This window comes from Caretta caretta, chromosome 15, assembly GCF_965140235.1.
Source record: "Caretta caretta isolate rCarCar2 chromosome 15, rCarCar1.hap1, whole genome shotgun sequence".
Taxonomy (NCBI): domain Eukaryota; kingdom Metazoa; phylum Chordata; order Testudines; family Cheloniidae; genus Caretta; species Caretta caretta.
The window spans coordinates 22,060,280-22,080,574 of record NC_134220.1 but is presented as its reverse complement, the minus strand read 5'-3'; positions in this window follow the sequence as shown (position 1 = coordinate 22,080,574).

Below are 20,295 nucleotides of genomic sequence, written 5' to 3'. Positions count from 1 at the left end.
TGGTGCCTTTCATTCCCACAACATTCCAAAGTGCCCTAGAGAGTAATGAGAGTAAGTTCCCAATACACAGACGGAACAGTCATTATGCTCTCAATAATAGCTCACATGCTGACCTGGGTAATAAAACCTGTCTTTGAAAGAGGGAATATTGGTCAGTGGACTGGAGCGAAATCCCTTTTATTTTTGAAAGGTGTCACAGAAGCACCTGATGTTAGACTGGATGATCATAATGGTGCTTCTGATTTTAAAATCTACAAAAAAGCATTCACTTTCTCTTAGGCAGCCATTGAAGATGGGCAGAGGAAACTTCCATTGAATTTAAATGTCACAGCCGAAGAATGGACATCTCTAAGAGTGCAGCTCCACTGCAAAGAAAGTGAGATGGTGTAGAATAGAACCCCTAGTCTTGCTGGTTTAGGGGGGTTTGTTTGTTTGTTTGTTTGTTTTTCATGGTTTAACAGAAGACAAGCTTCCTTCACTATTTTATGGAGGATTTTTTTCTGATATAATATTGCCCCTCTTTTTCAAATGACAGCTTGTGCGTAGTTGCTTCCTATCTGTCCTGGGCTTGCATGAAAGCTATTGTTAGAAAAGTCTCCATATGGAAAGCTCTGCAAAGCCAGAGTGTATACAGAGGTTATATCATCGACATTGGTTCTTGGAAAAACATACAGGAAATTGAGACAGCTAGATCTGGATTTAAGGGCTGTCAAAAATCAAAGCACAGAGGAAAACACACCTCGGGCTGCTACCTCCTCTACAAAACATCTTGCATTAGGCAATCTATAGAGTATAAATTTAGAGGTGGAGACATTTTTGATCTGTTCATGGGCAATACAAATAAGTGACAAGCTGAATGTAGAGCTTGGATATGGAAAGTGAAGAGAACTTGGATATGTTGGAATGAAGAGAACACTAAACCTGTTCTAAATGAACAGCAAAACCAAGGGAGGCAAAAGAAATATAGGTTTCAGAATAGCAGCTGTGTTAGTCTGTATCCGCAAAAAGAAAAGGAGGACTTGTGGCACCTTAGAGACTAACAAATTTATTTGAGCATAGGCTTTTGTGAGCTACAGCTCACTTCATCAAATATAGTCCAGCAGAGAGAGAGAGATGAAGAATTAATTAGCAGTACCAGCCCTAGGGTGAATCCCAAGCTTCCTGTTAAAAGGAAAAGTATAGGGAAGCTTATGATTTCATGGGGTGACTGTGCAGGAAGGGCTGTGCCTTGGGCAGCTGTTTGGGACACATGGAAAGCATTTGAAATGTATCAAGAGCCAGCTCAAAGGTCAAGCTGATGAACATTCAACAGAAAGAGAATGAAAGACAAATCTCTACTCGCACAGAGTGGCCCAGACTTTCAAAAGTGTGCACTCATGGGCAAGCACACATAGGAAACTCGAGTTGCACATGGAGTTACGTTTCAAGACAAATCCTACACATAATCCACCCTCAAACACTCAGCTAAAGTCTGGCAATTCTAGGTGTTAGGGCATCCTTACAGAGGGAGCTATTTTCTGATTGCCTCTCTGCATCTCTGTTGGATATAGGCCTTGCTAAACATTCAAAACATTCAGACTCTGCTTTGTACTCGAGATGATCTGTCCATGAAAGAGATTATTTTCTTCATATCTGCATTAGAAACAAGTAGGGAGAAATTCTGTAGAAGTTTAGTTCAGTGGGAGCAGGATCAGGCTTAAAGTCAATGATGTGTTTGGAAATTAGTTTGTTGTCTAATTCAACCTAGAATCATTTAATTGTTCTAAAGGTGGCTTGTACAAGAGGGCTACGTTCTTGGAAAAAACACTTTGGCGAGACAAATTAATTACTTGAAGCTGTGGTCTTGGATTCAGATATGCTTCAGAAAGTCTTGGCTTCTTTCTTTAGTATCTAAGTAATCTTTCTCTCTCTCTTTTTTTTTTTTAATGCTAACCTGGTTCATCAAGATCTGTAAACAGACTATTAATTAGTGTGGTCACAATACTAAACCCCATCTATGCTTCAGGGAATTAATTTGCAGAATGTCGTATGATCATATGATCTACAGAATAGCTCAGTACTATATAAAGCCTCGTAGTCAACTCAAGCATATTTTAAAAATGAAGACAAATGTCTTAATATCTAATGACTCAGTACACTGATCTATATGCTTTAGCAGGGCACATTGGCTTTCTCCAGCACAGTGCTCAGAGTTCATGTCTCTATTGGCAATTAAATCTCAGGAAGAGATTTTGATCAGTTTCTACAGTTCAGTAATGCCGTTATTAGGGCCATTAGCCTTGCTGTTACCTCAAGAGAAGTTGAAGGAAACATAATTTCACTCACCCTGGATAAATCGTTTCATTAAAATGAAGAAGAATCTTTCCACCACCAAGGCTGTACGAGACAAAATGACTCACTCAAAAGAGATGCCTGGAGATGGGGGTTGGGAGGGTTTTTGAAGATACCACCTCAGTTAGGGTGACAATACAAAGATTGACTGCAGCAGTAAAGTGAACCAGGGTAGCACAACTTAAATGACTTATTGAAGGGCCAGATAGACCAAGAGGTTTTCAGCCAATCTGGTAAAGGCCCTGTGATGGCTTTCTCCGCCCCTTGCCCCCCTCCATGAATGAGGGACCAGGACTTCAAGGTATGATAACTTTATAGTGGAATATACACTTGTTCTGTTGTGTCTTGAGCTACCCAACTTAGAAATTACATTAACCGGATGACATTCTTCAATGTTTTCTGTGTCCTGTGTGTGAAGTATCTAAGTTTGTAACTCAGCCACTCTGCCCCTGGTTTAGCTTGATGGTCACTAAAGATTTCAAAAGTTGGCGCCATTAAAAAGGTATTTCAGTTTTATAAATTCAAAAGTTATTTTATTTTTTCTAAACCCAGAATGACACACAATGTCCAGACACCCTGAAAATGTACAAAGTGTTCAGCCTCTCATGTTTAACTCAGAATTCAACAAATACTCAGCAAACTCTTGAATTGTTTTCCCACATGCTCACATAACTCAGAAAGAGCTGATCTAGTTTTTACTCATCCTTGAAGGACTAAGGCCAAGCATGGAAAATTGTAACCCTAAAAGAATATATTAGAGAAAGTTATAAGCAACTGAAAACATGGGGGCAGAATGAATGCAGGGGAGAAGCTGGAATGGAAACTGGAATTCATTGTTAAATATAATACTTATATTAGTTATAAAGAAAAATAAAGGGTCAAAATCTGAGTGTGCCTTTGATAGGCATTTCAGGTGCTCGGCTCCTCCAGAGATTTGCCATGATTCCAGATCCTGCTGCTGCCGAAATCAATGGGAGTTTTGCCTTTGGTTTCAATGGGAGCAGGATTGGACCATACAGGAGAAAAATCATTGCAATAATAGAGTGTTCCAGTAGGAGAAAAACTATTTGACGTATTATTATTAATAATAATTGTATTATCGTGGCACTTACAAGCCCCAGACAAGGACTAGGACCCCATTGTGCTAGGCGCAGTACAAACACAGAACAAAAAGATGGTCCCTGCCCCACAGAACTTACAGTCTAAGTATAAGATAAGAAACAATGGATAGATACAGACAGACGTGAGAGTACAAGGAAATAATGTCTCTTTCTCTGTCTCTCTCTATGGATTTTCAATAATGATACTACAAGTTTCTTGAAGCACATCTCTCAAGTGTATAAGTAGTCCCACTCATTTCAGTGTGACTATTCACGTTCTTATATTTAGGCACATGCATAAGAATCTTGCTGAATCTGGGCCCTTACATTCAAAAAAGGCCCAGTTCAACCAAAGGCAACTTAGTAAATTCTATAAAGTTACCAAAATAATAAACATTCCTTAATCTTTCTTCTGACTTATAATATGCTTGAATAAGTTTGTTATTAACATACTTGTCATGGTCAGTGGATATATAGTTCCTTCTTGAATCTTCATTGATTGTTTCTATTCGATTAATGAATCTGCAGTAGAAAATTCCTGAAAGTGCTGAATAATAACTCATAAGAGATGGCAGCAGTATTGAAATAGCAAATCCAACCACTTATTCCTGGGTGTTACTAAATCCCCATGAAAAAACATTACACAATGATTACCTGAGATAATTATAACAGCTTATATTTATATGACATAGCATCTCTCATCGCACAGGATTGCAAAGCAATTAATAGACTGAAATTCAAACTAGATTCAAGGATCACTTTGCTTATTATTGAAATGTAACCAGTTCTGGAGTGGAACATGGTAGGTGCTTAACAGCAGCAACCTTACAAAGCTGTTTGATACAGGAAATAAAGAGTATGTTACCCAGTTGAAAATACAGAGGGAATTTAGATAGCACAATTACCAAGGTTGGAATTTGGTCTGGAGATCACAGTTAATACACCCTTATGCTTATTAAAGGTGAGATGGCTTCTTTATGGAACACAAATGGGCAAAGTGCAGGATGGAATGGGCTGAAGACTGCAATTACAGCTGGGTGAAGTTTGTTGTCAGAAAAAATGCAGATTTGGTGACACTGAAACATTACATGAATCTGTGTCAGTTTCGCTGAATTGTTCGTGTCAAATCTCTCTCTCTGAAAATAAAAACCCCAATAATTTTGACATTTTCTACACAAAACGTTCTTTGGTTCAAAACGACTTTTTGTTTAGAAAATTTCTTTCCATTTTATTTAAAAAAAATTAAAAAGCATTAAAAAACACCTAAAGCTAAACAAAATGTTTCGTTTAACCCCCCAAAATTGTCTGTGAATAGACAAGTAAAATAAGAATATTTTTTTTAAAACCTTTATTTTACAGAACTGCCAAGGAACCAAAAAATCTGTTGTTTCAACTGCTCTGTGACAGGTGGTTAAGGAGCAACCCATGGCCCAGGTGACCATGCCCAGCTGTGCCTGCAGGGTATGCTCCAGCTAGAGATGGAACTTAAAAAGGAGCCAGAAGGAGCCTGACTAGGCAGAGAGAAGGACTGGCTCTGAGAGCTCCTGGGGAAGGGCACAGCAGAAACGTCCTGGTGAGGATGAGACTGTCTGCTGAAGCCAGAGCGGCTGAAGGTTCAATTTGTACTTTTCTTATTACTTTGCAAAAGATTGCAAGACTTTGACAAGAGAGTGGGTGGTAGAACGTGGCCCAGAGAGGGCCTGTCTGATGGGTGCTGGACATTTGGTAACCCTTAAAGAACCCTGGGCTAGAGCCCAATTGAGTGAGAGGGTCCAGGCTCCTCTCCCTCCCCCCACCCCCCATTAAGGACATGAAAACCCTCACCTTCCAGACTTCCCCCCTGGAGGGAAAGAAGGAAACGATAAATACCTCTTGAAACCCCCAGCTGGGATCAGACACTTGTGGGTTCAGTAGCCAAACCCCATATCTTCCTGGAAACCCCATCACGCTGGGGGAAGATAAGACTGAGTGGTAACCTGACCAGAGGGTTGACCAGACTGAGTGGTAGCCAGACCAGTCTGACCACCAATAAAAGACAAAACGACAGCAGATGGCCCGGAGGGAAAAGAGTAGAGATGTGGCAGCCAGGGGCTTAACCCCCTAACCACTTGGCAACGCCACCAGTGAACAATGCTCATCACAAACTCTTGTTGCAATATTATCTTTATGACTTATAACTTATATGAATTCTGAAATTTTGAATCTCAACATTTTACATTTGTAAAAAGGGGGGGGGAATCCAAAAAAACAATTTGCAACAGTGTTTCATCCAGCTCTGACAAAAGCTGCTAATGGAAACTGAGCCCAGATACAATTTTCAAGCAACCTATCCAACAGCCATAATAGCTATGGTCTCTTCCTTTTTGCTGAATATACCATAGATGGATTTCTTAGCGGTCAGTGCAAGCTTATGCCATTGTAAAGAAATGAAAATAAAATTCAAACAAAATTCCTAAAATGCCCAGAAAACAAATTTGAACATAACAGCAAATCACATTTCATCCACTGTTTTGTTTGTTTCCTTCATTTAGGCTCCAGTTCAGCAAAACATCTCTATACAGCAAAATAGGCATAATAGCAAAGCACTTAAGTACATGCTTACGTATCATTGACTATGATATCAGCACACACTTTGGTACTTTGTTGAAGTACTTTGCTGAAGTGGGGCCTTACTTATTATACAGAATATGTGACCGTTTTTTAGCCCAAGCATATACTGTATAACAGGGCTAGCTAAGGTCACATGATCCTCTGAGACCAATGTGGGGGGCCTTTACTCCTCTCACAAGATCATAGAAACCTTTGTTCCACTAAGGGGTTATGAGATTTGGGGCTACCTTTGTTTTCAGGGACCAACATGTTTGTCCCTGTGTGAAAGTGACATAAGAATGAAGTTTCTGGCATGTGTACTTTGTGGGGTACCGTTGGGACTTTTTCAATGCAATATTTATTTGTCTTCCCTCTTAATCTATTCTGTCCCCCTAAGCGTAGCCTAATATTTCACACAAAAACTTGGCAGGAAGAGGATTAGAAGGAATTTGTTCTGCATTAAAACCTGGTTGCAGGATCTTGTTATTACTTTTAAATAGAAGGCTTAAACGGAATGGAGATTTAAATGAAAGTGTGCATGGAACAGAGCCAAAATTATGTAAAGACCCATTTGATGTAATTCTGTTTCATCAAACACACTGAGATGACAGAAAGAAATGAGAAACAGTTACCTGTAGATCCTGAGGGTCATGTTCACAATGGTTAAAATGCACATCAAGTGTGTGCTTTGGTGCATTTAAGAACAAAGATTGTGGTTCTGATTGACAAAGACATCCTGAAGAAATTGTCCTCCAGCAAGATTTAGCACCCGACACAGGTCATTAATCAGACAGGCAGATAAATTGGCATTTCACTAATCCACTCCTCTGGTGAGCTTCTCGCAAGAGAGACTTGCACACCATAGGCCTGACTTTCAAAGGTACTGAGCACCCACAGCTCCCATTAGCTCCAATTGGAGTTCTGGGTGCTTAGCACTTATGAAAATCAGGTCTATTGAGACCAGGTAACATTTCATTGCTGTTTTGATAAAGATAAGTAAGGAGATATCAATCCCACTCAGCTGCCCTGCTGTATGTGAGCCAGATCCTCAGCTGATCTAAATCTGCGCAGTTATGTAGATATCAATGGAGCTACACTTGTCTACATCAGCAGAGCATCTGGTCCTGGGTCTCACTTTGGGTATAATTCTCAACTGCTTATCTAGGGAAAACTCCTACTGAATTCAATGTGTGTTTTACCTCCGTCAGAACTGCTTCATCAGACCCTTTATGTATTTCCATTTTCATTCATGCTGAATTATTTCCTCAAATAGAAAGTAGCTTGGCCTTTATGTGCTTTCACATGGCTAGACTGTGTCTTTTAAAGGTTCAGCTAGCTGATCCATGATTGGGGCTCCTAGGTGCTACGGCAATACAAATAATATAAAAGAAGCAGAAAGGGAAAGCACCAATTTTGGTCGCAGCTGACATATGGATTTTGACATTTCATGCCAAGGCAACATTGTGTCACCTTGAGGTGATGGGCCACCAGCAAATAGATGAAGCAGGAACAGAGTAGAAAAGGCATTTACATCCCTCAACAGCCATGTAGCTAATCAAATTAAAATATGTGCCCGTGGCGTGTATGGGGCTGTTTATCCCTAGTGCTCTGCTCCACCATTTCTATAAATGCAGCCATTAGAGCTGGCCAGAAGAGGACAATTCTGTTTCATGACAACGTTTGAGGTTTCCAAATTTGTTCCACTGTGCAACAAAACCAAAATGTTTCAAACATTTTTGCAAAATGGAAGTGTGTTGGAACATCTGTTTTTGGATAAAAAAAGGTTGGGTTTTTAATTTGGGGGTCTCCCTCTCACTCTCTGTTTGATCAGAAGTGACCAGAGAGCCCTGGACCTCCGTAAACTTTTGTCAAAATTGATACATCTCTGCAAAACATTTCAGCTTTGATAAAACAACATATTTTGATGAAAATACATTTAGTCAGAAATATTCCAACCAGCTCTAGCTGTCATTTAGACTTGATCAGGTTGGAGTATCTATATAGAAGTTGGGGAAGATAAGGTGCATGTGTCCAAAAGGATGGTCTAGTGGACAGAATGCTGGGACTTGGACTCAGGAGACATGAATTCTATTTCTGACTCAGCCACAGACTTGTATAACTTTGGACAAGTCACTTAATCTACCCTGTGTTTAAGTTTCCCATCTGTGAAATCGGGATAGTACTTCTGTACCTCACAGTATGTTGTGAGGCTAAAATGCATTAATGATTGTGAATTGCTCAGGTACCATTATGACGAGGGCCATGTAAGTGTCCAAACGGGGAAGTTCTATGGCCTGTGTTATACACGAGGTCAGACAAGATGACCACCGTGTCCTGTCTGGTATTGGCCTCTATGAATCTATACGTAGATGGAAGATATTCCCTGGAAAATGTTGAAATACCAGGTGCAATGCTGACAGTTTAGTCTCCTGTAATACTTTGATCTAATGTCAGTTATTAGGTTCAGTGTGTGGGTGCTGGGTGGTGGCGGTGGCCTGTGACACACAGGCGGGCAGACTAGATGATCTGGTGGTCCCTTCGGGCCTTAAAATCTATGATTCTATTACTCTAATTGCCTGAGTTTTAGGAAATGCTGGGAGAGAGGTTTTATACATGTACACATGTGAACTTACTTGCTCTTTAAATATATGTTTCCAGTGATAGACTATGCTCTATTACATTTAGGCATTGAAACCACCCCAAACATATTCACAAACTTCCCATCTGACAAGTATAATAAAACATAAAGCATGCCAAAAGCCAGCACGAATGATGTAAAAAACCCAAAGCTGCCAAGCAACTCCCTTGCCTCATCTGCCTTCTACAATCAGGCTCTGGTAGTCTTCTAAGCAATCGTAGGCAGTGATATCTGAATCAAACATTAATGTGCATTTCACTGGAGTATTCTGGCACCAGATTTTCTAAAGAACAACTTTTTTGAACCTTACCATGTCTCCCAAGTTTTATATTCATCTTCTTTTCCAAAATTCATTTTCACTTTTCATTTTCTTCCACCTTGTGTTCTCTGTCCCTCAATGTTTCAGTTTCTCAGAACTTTCCATTTTCCCTGTGATTTAACTCTCCCCATTCTTCTCCTCTGAGTGCCAGCTCACTTAGAACCCTCCCCGACCCCTGTCTCTGCTAGTCCTGTCTCCCAGCCAGAGACAAGAGAGAGGCTCTAGAGAGAGAGGGTAACCAGCATTGTGACAAATCTTCCTTTAGGAGGCAGATGGCAGACTCTCAGCTGAGACATCTCTTCTTCCACATCAGGAGCTGCTGTTGTGTCTCCAAGTGATGGGAAGCATGGGAGGTCGCAAGAACTTCTGAAATAGCTCCTTCTATTTCAGATCACCCAGTCTGGCGAGAGTCCTCCTTTCACTGAGTGGAGTGCAAAGGAAGTAGCGCAACATTGGACTGAGAAAGAATTGGGAGGGTTGGCGTCTTCCTTTTGATGTTAGCAGAGGAAAGGTTACTACTGAATTCAATTGCACAGCTTTTGGTCTCCTAGGAGGTCATAGTCCCACAAGTTCCCCAGTCATCAAGCCTGATATTTCTAATGTGAAAATAATTAATCAATTACAACCAAACTACCACCAAACTGTGCGGGAGAGAGTTGTTTGTTTTGTTTTGATGGAACACCATGCACATGTACACACATACAAACAATTCTTAGGCTATCTTTATACATCATATAGAACCAAAAAAGAGTGAATGGACATGCTTACTTTCCTCTCTTTAACCTCAAGATGGTCCTTCTTCCCCTAGACTTGTTTGCTGGTGGGCTAAAGCTATTTTGTAAAGGTTTCTACCAAATCCTTTCCCCCCTGGCCTCCAGCAGAACAGCTGTGGTCCATCATGTTGATTTTCCATTGTAAAGATGAAGATACAAGCCAAATTGGGCTCCATTTATTTCCCTAAGTGTGACAGTGTTAACACAGAGTGGGGAAAAGCAATACTCTCCAGAAGATTTTTTGAGAATGTTTTAAATATTTTAAGTCATTATCTTTAGCAATGGTCAATCAAATGAGTGGCCAGCTTTTCAAAATCTTCGGTAGACAGGGTCATGGAGCAGAAAATATCCAATCCTGTCTGTAGTCTCTGACATTTTCACTTTTTGAGAGAAATGGCTATTCTTTATTGAGAACAAGAGGTAGGGTGACAGGTCAAGACTCCTTTGTAGAAAGATGCTACCTCAGAGCAGCAGTGTTTTAGAGAAAAGCCTGATAATTAATTCTGCTATCAGAGCATCTGTCACACCATCAAGGATTCACTGAACTCCTACATGTGGAGCTAGCAAGACTGTTAACAAGACACCTCATGCTTTCCCAGATGTTCACTTTATGGGGTTCCATCGTTAGGCAGAATGAGTTTTGTGCTCATTAGCACAAAACAGAGCAATCAGCCGAAAACCTCAGCACCATCTGGAGTGAGGTCCATGTCTCTCTGTTGAGCCAGATGGTAATAGTTCAGACCAAACAGGAGTTTTGATTTGTTTTTGCACAGGCTGGTATATAATGTGCCTAAAGCAGGTTTGACATTGTGTCTTGTTTTATTATTTAAAAACTATTTTTGTAAGACGGGTCAGTGTTCTTCATTTAGATGTACTATGTTTATCTATGGCAAGAGAACTACAGCATGTCTGCCCTAATACTGCTATGTTAGTAATCAGGAACACCACTCTTTCCAGTTATGCCTAGAGCATATTTTTAAAGTTGTAAGCAAACAACAATTTCTTACCTCTTTAGCAATTTAAATCTTCAAAGCACATTATGCACCCAAAAACGAAGTTTTGGTTATCCTCATTTTTAGCCTTTAGCATGTGCATGTGTCAAAATCAGTGTGTCAAGAAATATTTATTAATCATCTAAAGTGATTTGTTCTGCACACAAGAAGATTTGGGATTAAATGTTTTAGCCGCCACAACTGAGTAGGAGATGATCACTATGCTATTTGTTCCCATGGCAGGAAAAGTCGAGCACTGATCTCCAGAGGAATAATGTTAACATGATGCTTCTTAAGCTTAACAATCTTTTTTGTTAGTGGTTAGTAACTGTTTCAGAGTTGACAGGTAGGCTGGGAGAATAAGGGTTTTAAACTAATACTAACTGAAAGAATCTGCCTCTTCTGACAAACTATGCTAACTTCATGGGAGATTTCTAAATGTTTAATACTGGCCTTGACTAAAGCAATTGGAGGAAGAGAAGTCTTTTTTAACATCAACAGAAAAGTGGAAGAAGCCTAGTGACCCTGCATAAGCTTGGTCTGAATTCCATGGTGCCCTGTGGGTCTAGAGAAAGCTCATAATGGTGAGGATTAGGTGCACAGTGTGTAAGGAGAAGAGGGTTACTATTGGCTTCTTCCCGGAAAGGCATCAATTCACCAAGGTGGACAAGAGCTGCTACAGTTAGACCTAGGCAGGGAAGGGTTTTCCCATCCCAGGAGATTTTTGAAATATGAAAAATACTTCCCATCCTGAATCAGGATGAAAAGTCAAAAATCTCAAATGTTTTTGTGACCCGACAATCTTGGGGAAACTATCAGTTCAGGTCTATCAAAATACTTTGTTTTGAGAATTTTGAAACATTTTGATTTTTACTATTTTGTATTTAAAACGTTTTTTTTACTACGATTAGCTTAAATTTCTAAACAAAATGTCATTTTGACCCAGAAAACTAGAATTTTTCATTCTGAAAATGTTGAAACATTTTGTTTTGACAAGTTAGAAACTTTTTTTTTAAATGCCAAGTCAAAAAATGTGTTGAAACGAACCCTTTCCCTACAGAGTTTTGGTTTGAACAAGTCAACATTTTCAGATGGAAAAACATTTCATTGGAAAATTTCCACCCAGCTCTAGGGACAATATTGGTTACCTCACTCAATCAAAAGGTAGCAATGAGAGAACCTCAAAAGTCTATGACATTTGATTGAGTCTGAACCCAGTGTGATTTAAAAAATTGTGTGATGATCTCAGAAGAACAGATTCTCTTACAAATTTTCTGGTGTTTCCTGCTTCCATTCAGGCCAGAAATATAGCATGAAGAAAGGCATCTGGTATCTTGGTTAGGCTTCCAGTCCTGACAAGAATCTCATTGCCATGAGAAAACAAGCTATAAGTAATTATTATTTGTTGATCAGTGGCAATCAAATGCATAGTCCACCTGAGCCAAAGCTGCATAGAAAGGAACTTCACTATAACTTTTGAACTGACTGCTGTTGTTCACAGGCCTTAAATAAAAAGTCATGTTTTCTTTAATGAGGAATCCCTATCAACTCATCTTGGTGAATGTCAGTAAGATTATTATAAGCCAAGGTCCCTTACCCTACTAGGGAGTACAGGCAGCAGAGAGAGTGAGCATTAAATTAGGGTAATAAAAATAATCTCTTGGAGATTAACAAGATTTATTTGGTGAGTGAACATGACATTACAGCTTCATATGAACTACCATTGATTTACAATGTGTGTATATTTCACACAAGTGTCTTCACTTAGCACCAACTAGTTCCATCCTATGTGTGGCTGATTTTTTAATTTCCAAATGAGTCCTTTAGAACCCAAAACATGAGTAATCTCACAAGTTTTGGGAAGCTTAAGAGCCAGAGCCAAACTTCACAGCTTTCTTCTATTTCAGTTCTGGTCCTGAACTGAAACCTCCGATCTGACCATCCCCCTAAAACACATGGCCCAAAGCACTCTTTGCTTGAATTTCTGGTAAACGAGTCTAAATTTTGCTACTGTAATTTGCTTTATACATTTGTGAGAGAATTGAGAGTTCGTGGAAAATAAGAGATTAATAATAACACGGGCAGGACTACAGCATATGTTGCATGCAGCCATGAAACAAATTTGCCATTCCTGGATGTTGGTTGGAATCAATCTTACTTTAATCCCAGGACACTGAAATTGTCTTCAGTGTGCTCAGTAATAGTTCAGATTGCTGAAGACTCGAGTTTACTCATATCCAGTGACACATGACAGTAAAATAGGGAAAACCTAGAGCTAACTGGAATCTAAGGATACTAAGAAAGATGGTGGCAATATTTGCCTAAACGTTTTGTTAGTCTTTCCATAAAAATAGATATTGACCACTGAAAAAGAGTTCTCATGAACTTCTTAGACTGTTGATGCTGAAATCCCAGGAATATGAGATTACACTGGTCCTGGAATGCTAGAATTTTTGCTTATTAATTTCTGGGACTTAATTTCCTACTTTCATTAACCTTCTCCAGCTCACTTGTATTGTTACTTCACTAGTGTTTTCCCTAGTACAGACAGTATTTTTACTTTATGTTGGTTACTGGCTAAAGACAACTATTTCCTGTTCCACTCCACTGGTTAATGTCGAAGTACTAACAAACAGGATTCTATAAAACTAATTTTAGTTTCTCCTGCTATACAACCTCCCTTTTTCCATATGGATTTAATTCCCCTATTTTCTGTTAACTGCAGAAACCACTTTGTGCTGTAAGTAAGGCTGTCTTTCAGAGGCTAAAAGAAAGTATTAGATTGCTGCATGTGTCAAGGAGAGGACCCACTTAGCATTACACATTGTGGGACCAGCAGACTCTCCCTACTGGGATGGCAGAGTATTAAGAACTGAATATTGAAACACCTTGGACTAAATTCATCCCTGGTATAACTCTGCTGAGCTCAGAAGCCTGGAAAGCAGAGCTGCAACTGGATAGAGGGAGCAGGAAGTTTCACTGATCTGCACGATCCTGTCACATTTGTTTCCACTCTGGGGAGAAACCTTCTGGCTGATGAAAACGTTGCCATAGCACGCATGGGTTTTCACTAAGTAGTGCTTGTCAGCTGACATCCTGCATCCCGCCACTCTGATTCTGTGCTTCAGAGTTTGCTTTCACATGAAAAAAAATATAGCAAGCTGCTCACCATATTTTGGGAACTGCAGACTGCTGATAATGTTGCCTGAAAGGCATTAAGTTGATCAGGCACTCAGGCAGAATGGGAATCAGAGTGAATTCTGTATGCAACCACGGAGCTGGTGTGTGGTTTGAAACAAAGCAAGGTTTATTGCCTTATTGATTAAAAAACAATTGCTAAAATAAAACCATATTCTGTACTAAAAATGCATTGCTCCTTGTCTCAAACCTTTCCTTTTCCTGCTGGCTGTGCTGCTTTAACTGTTTTCTTGTGCCGACGAATGGCAGGAAATAAAAGATGGGATTTTACGGAGGGAAAGAAGCATTTTTGGAGGCTACACCTCCTTTTGCTTCCAGATAAGTACTGTAGTTCCTCCTCTGTGCATCTCTGATTATACATTTCTCTTATCCCTGAAAAGAGGGTTGATTCTGACACCAGATGACCTCACCATACCTAGAGACCAAATCCTAGTGTATGTTGGATGGAGCAGCACCAATGCTGAGTTTGGCCCCCACTGATTCTTTGGCAGTGGGTTGAGAAGAAAGATGGTCTTGTGATTCTGGCACCGGCACTGGCCTGAGTCTCAGAAGATTTGCATTCACTTTCCTGCTCTACTATAGATTTCTTGTGCAATCTGGGCAAGTCACTTATGGCTTTACTGCAAATTAACTGGTGAAGTTTTGCACCAACCTAGCTCCTGATCATATGAACATCTCTCACCTCAGCATGGTAGCTAGTGAGCTGGGAAGTCAGGGAGCTGACTATAAAAGTTTGAGAATTTCCCTTTTGGATGCTCCATTTCCATGGGAAATTTTGCATTTACAGCTTTGTGTTCTAATTTAGAACAAATTCTTTTTGGAAAAGAGACATTTCTTGCACAACGAAAATTCCAGTTTGGCACAGATCTAGTGAAGACATTCCCTTAGAGGGAAATTTTCAAATACTCCTGAGTGACTTAGGAGCCCAAGTCTCATTTTCAAAAATGACAAGAATTTAGGAGCCTAAGATATAGTGAAAGTCTGAGACTAAAGCTCCACAGAGACACAGTTATGATGCTGCAGGTGTGCCGCTGCAGCATCACAGAGCAGTCGCTTAGGCCTGGTCTTTGCGACAAAGGTACTTTGATGTTGCCCTGCATCGACCTACTTGTGCGTGTGTCTACACTCAAATTTGTCTCCCACTGATGGAAGTGCCCCATTATGGCGACGCAGTAATACCACTTCCCTGAATCGCATTGAGCCATGGTTGATGGACTATGTGAGGGTCAACACTGCGTGACCTGTGTCGACCCTAACACTCCTCCAGCAGCTGTCCCACAATGCATAGCTGACTGCTTTGGTCACAATTGTGAACTTCACTGCCCAGGGCTCATGGAGACCAGAAGCCACTGTTCCCCCCCGCCTTTTAAAATTCCCACATATTTTTGAAATGCCTTTTCCTGATTGTCCAGAGTAATGGGATATAGAAACCCCACAGTGGAAAACAAGGGGTTAAGGAGCTGCTCTGGGCTTGGCCAGCTCCACCCCACCCCACCTGCAAGACATGCACAGGCTGGAGGAGGAGTTAAAAGGGAAGCCGAATACCTCGCTTGTGGACAGATCAGGGAAGGGAACAGATCTTCAACCCTCCACTCCCGAGGGAAGGCAGGAACTTCCCCAACAATTACTGCCTGAAGGTCCCTCCCTGAGGGAAGGGAGAGCCTGATACTGATACATGCTGAGAGGGAGTCATTCCTTGCTCTCTCTTACTAACTCAGTTTATTTGTGTGAACTCCCGTTGCTTTTTGTTTATGGACTTTCCTGGAAAGGGAGAAACTTTGAAGTGACCTGGCTAGAAGTCCAAGTCACAGGAAGAGGCAGGCCACTGGAGAAGAGGAGCAACCAGTGGCAGTAGACCCCTGCAGAGAGAGAGTGGTCATGACATATCTGGGCATGAGGAAGTGCCAGCGGTGAACTGACCCCTTCACACCAGCTTGGCAAGCACACCTTGCAGCTCTCCCTTCTTGTGTACAACTGTCCAGCCAACCAGACCAGCTACACATTCCTGATATACTCCTGGCCTGGAGTAGGCAGGAGGTACTGTATTCAGTGCCAAGGTGGGTTGGTACCAAAATAGGGATAGGCATGTCATCTATCATCCACCACAGTTCGGGAATCTTTTTTTTTTTCTTTCCCAAATCTGAGGTGATACCTTTGTAAGCAGTGTCAGGATGAGCTCCACCCTGACATCTGGTGGTGAGGTGTGGCAAGTTGTGGAAAAGAACTTCAGGGGCCGATCTCATTTGCATAGGCACACCCACCCCGCCTAGAATGAGACCATAGCTGCCCAAATGGTCACTTTGGCTGCTGTGGGATCCCCAGTGTCTCTGTTATTGAGGCAGGAAGAATAAATTGTTATTACCCTGATTATGGGAACTGTGCTTGGAACTGTACGTGGCCTTTTGTTATGATGGAGGGATTCACCATCAATTAAGTAGCACTCGCTAGGCAAGGGTCATGGGTTCCAAAACTGTGTGAATAGAAAGAGGCTGGGGACAAGTATTAATATTTGGTGGCATGGGCCCTTTGGTGAGGGCCTTACATGCTAATTGCACTTCCTCCTCTCTCCACTGTAGAATATCAGCGCTAATTTTGATTTCATTAGAAGTCTAGTTATAGGCTGCTGAGCTCACTTTGGGCTGACAGTGCACCAGCACTGGGGCTCCCCTGCTACAAGCTGAATTCACCTAAGAGCTGAAATCGCTGAGTGTTGTGTTAAGTAGTGGGGGAGCCTGAAGATATATTGTGGAGCAGTTTGTGGGACGGGTGAAGCAGTTCGACACGGAGCAGAGTGTGGATGGCAGGAGCTGCTTGTGGGCCGTGGAGCTGAGCGAAGGAGTTCGTGGGACGGCTGGCGGAGCGGAGCGGAGCTGAGCGAAGGAGTTTGTGGGGCGGCTGGCGGAGCGGAGCGGAGCTGAGCGAAGGAGTTTGTGGGGCGGCTGGCGGAGCGGAGCGCCGCTATGGAGCTATGGGGCGGTCAGCTTCAGATCACGTAAGGTGCCTCTTACCCCCGTCCCATTTCCACCCAGGTTGGGAGGTAAAGCTCCACAGATAAACTTTCGAACTCTGGGGCTGCCCTGACCAGGGACAGAGACTTTTGGGGCATTGGACTTTTGGGACTTTGGGTGATCTGGGGTTGGTGGACTCAAGAACCAAAGGGAAAAGGGCATGCCCCAATTTGCCTGGGGTGGGTTTCTTTTTGCTCATGGGTTGTGTTATGAATCCTGTTGGTGGTGTTTCCCCAACATAATGCCACATTGTTTCTCTCTGTTATTAAAAGGCTTTTGCTACACTCAGACTATGTGCTTGCGAGAGGGGAAGTATTGCCTCTTGGAGGCGCCCAGCGGGGGTGGTATATATTTGTCCCAGGTCACTGGGTGGGGGCTCGAGCCGGTTTGCATTGTGTTATTGGAATGGAACCCCTAGATACTGAACCCGGCCCTTGTTGCTGCCAACTCTGACGGGCAGAAGGGTTACACCTTGATATTTTCTAAATCAGATGTATTTAGTGAAGAGGGGGGTAAAATGGAGGAAAGGGACGTTACTGCACAAAGGAAAATGGAATGGTCTTATCCTTTTGGGTTATAATTCACAGAAGCCTCTACAGGAGTGGAAATCTTCAGCTCTTTTCTGTTAGCTTTTTCTTTTGTCAGACCATTTTATTTTTGCTCTGGGAATGCAGTATATTGGTGGCAATTTATATGATAACTGGTGTACAAATTGTCTAACTGTACATTAGTGAATAAGGAGGTGGTGTAAATTATACTGTCCTTATGCAATGAGGAAGGGGATACTTCCTTGTGCTCAGATATGTTTGTAGACTCCTGCTCTAAACTAAACTTAAAAACAAAAAATCAGTACTATTCTAGTCTCTTTGTGTAGGGTAGGAGATTAGGAGAATGAGGAGGCAGGACAGAGATAATGTTAAACAGAACATACTGATGGTTGATTTAAGAGTGGACCAGAGATGCTCACTTCAAGGCACAAGCTAGGATAAGTTCGCCTCTCTGCCCCTCACAGACTGAAACTTGAGTCCTTAGAACATTGATGGTAGACTAGTTGTCAATGTAATTCTTCCTAGTGGAGCAGGAACCATGGACAGCAGGTATAATAGGCCAGGGAAAGTGCCTCCCCTAAGCCAAGCCCTGGCCCCGCCCATACTCCACCCTCTCCCCCGAACTGGTGCCCAAGCGAGCAGGACTGGGAGCTGAGCTCCGCGGCCAGCAGGCCAGGGCAGCTGGCAGCCCGGCACTGGGGGCGGTCCAGCAGTCTGGTGCTGGGTGCACGTGCTGGGGCCAGCTGGCAATCTGGTGCTGGGGGCTGGTCCTAAGGCCAGCTGGCGGCCCGCCACTGAGGGCAGCCTGGCACAGTTCAGCCATGGCTCATCTGGCTGGAGGCGACAGGTACTCAGGGCTCTGATGGACGGGGGGGGCGCAGGCACTCAGGGCTCCAGGGATGGGGAGAGGCCTTAGGCGGAAGGGGCAGGGCCACATGGCTAGCCTCCCCAAACAGGGGGGCTCATGCACTGCCCATGGCAGGAACCAGCTTCAGCTTGCTGAGGAAGAGTAAAATTAAACCATGTGCTCTGTAGTAAAAGCATCTGCTGTGACAGACTCATTGTGAGGGATAGCATTCATCCCAATAGGGTTAATCATTGTCTCTTTGTTTGTATTGTCTGGGTGCCCTCGTCATGCACCAGGACCCACCATGTTAGGGGCTGTACAAACACAAACCAAAATGATAGTCCCTGCCCCAGAGAGTTTACAGTCTAAGTATGACTCTGGCTCTTTATGTTCACCGTGTTTTCATTCCCCATTAGATTCATATGGCACTTCATAGTTGCCATTCTGGGCTACTGTCTGTTATTCTTAGGTCTATTATAAACCTAATCCCTGTGAACTCTATCATTCTGGTCAGTTTGTCAAATAATACCCTTCCCCTTGCAGACAAAGAAGGCTCTAGGTACAGTGGCATAGAGGGGGTTCCTCTGGCATGAGAATGGGAGAGCAGGATTCTTGCAATGCAACCAGGGGGGGAGTACCCACTTCAGGTTTAGGGGCAGGGTAGGCCAGAGGATCCACAACTACATGGATCTATCAGCCACATCTACCACTGCATGTATAGGATATTTGCCCTGCATGGTTGTTAGTGGCCTTGGAGCATTTATAGCCTGGGTGGTGTAAGGATTAATTTCCTTCTCCCAGCTAGCTATGGAGAATCCCTGCAGCAATAGTTAAGTTTTACAACAGGAATACAATTTGGTCTTTAATACACAACAGCAAAACTAAACTTAACACTGATCTAGCACCTTTCACGCAAGGATCGCCATGTTCTTTAGCAAAGTCTCACCCTGCCTTGAAAGGTAGGTCATTGTTAGTGACACACTTCTTGCAGAAATGATGCATGCATGTTATTTTTCACGTTTTCTGCACATCTTGGGCTAGATCCCCAGTCAGTATAAATCAGCTCCACTGAAAGTTCTGGACATATTACAGTTCTTATTCTTCCTGATCCTGCCAAGCCCTGATATTGCACAGCACATACATAAACTAAAACTGTATCATGTCCTGCAAAAAAGGGGTTAGGGTTGTCCTTTGAGAACTAGAGGAGCTAGAAATTGTGCCTTACCTTGAGCATGAACCAGGAGTTTACAGCTGTGATGAGAAGTACCGTAAGTAACCTAAGTGTGAAATATTTCTGCACATGGTGGGGTGCACTACTTGGGGATAACAAAAGACCCTTGAAGTCTTATGATTTTATTATTACAGTTCGATTTAAGCAGAACTGATCCAGTCATGTCTCATACACAGAGATATGATGGTAACCTGAGCACTTTACTATTGAGTTAGAGGGGTTTGTTCATGTTGCAACTATCTTAAAATAACTTGTGCATTATACAAAAAGGAAATAAATGTTTTACTCGTTGTAAATAATTTTTAGTGCTTGATTGAGGCACTAATATCCCAGGTTCTGTTAAAGTAACTAGCTGGCATTACTCATACTCTTCATTGCCAAATAAGATCTAAACATTCTGTCTCACACCTATACTTTCTTGACTCAGTTCAGATTGCTGCTCCCATTATTGTCAATCCAGCTGCCTACACCCACACTCCAGGTGTCATCCACAACAGAGGTGTTGCCAGAACACCCATCTAGTGGAATTCAGGAGAACCCTTTCTGCAAATTGAGAACTTCTGCTTAACACCACCCACTAACTCTGCTTCTCAGTCGTTATGTTGAAATCCACACTGCAATACACATTTGGCTTCAGATTTTCAGCCTGGGGAATTCTCTGGGTACATGGCTGTACAGACTGAAATGGGAGACTTTAGGAGCTTCAGTGTGGTGAAATTTT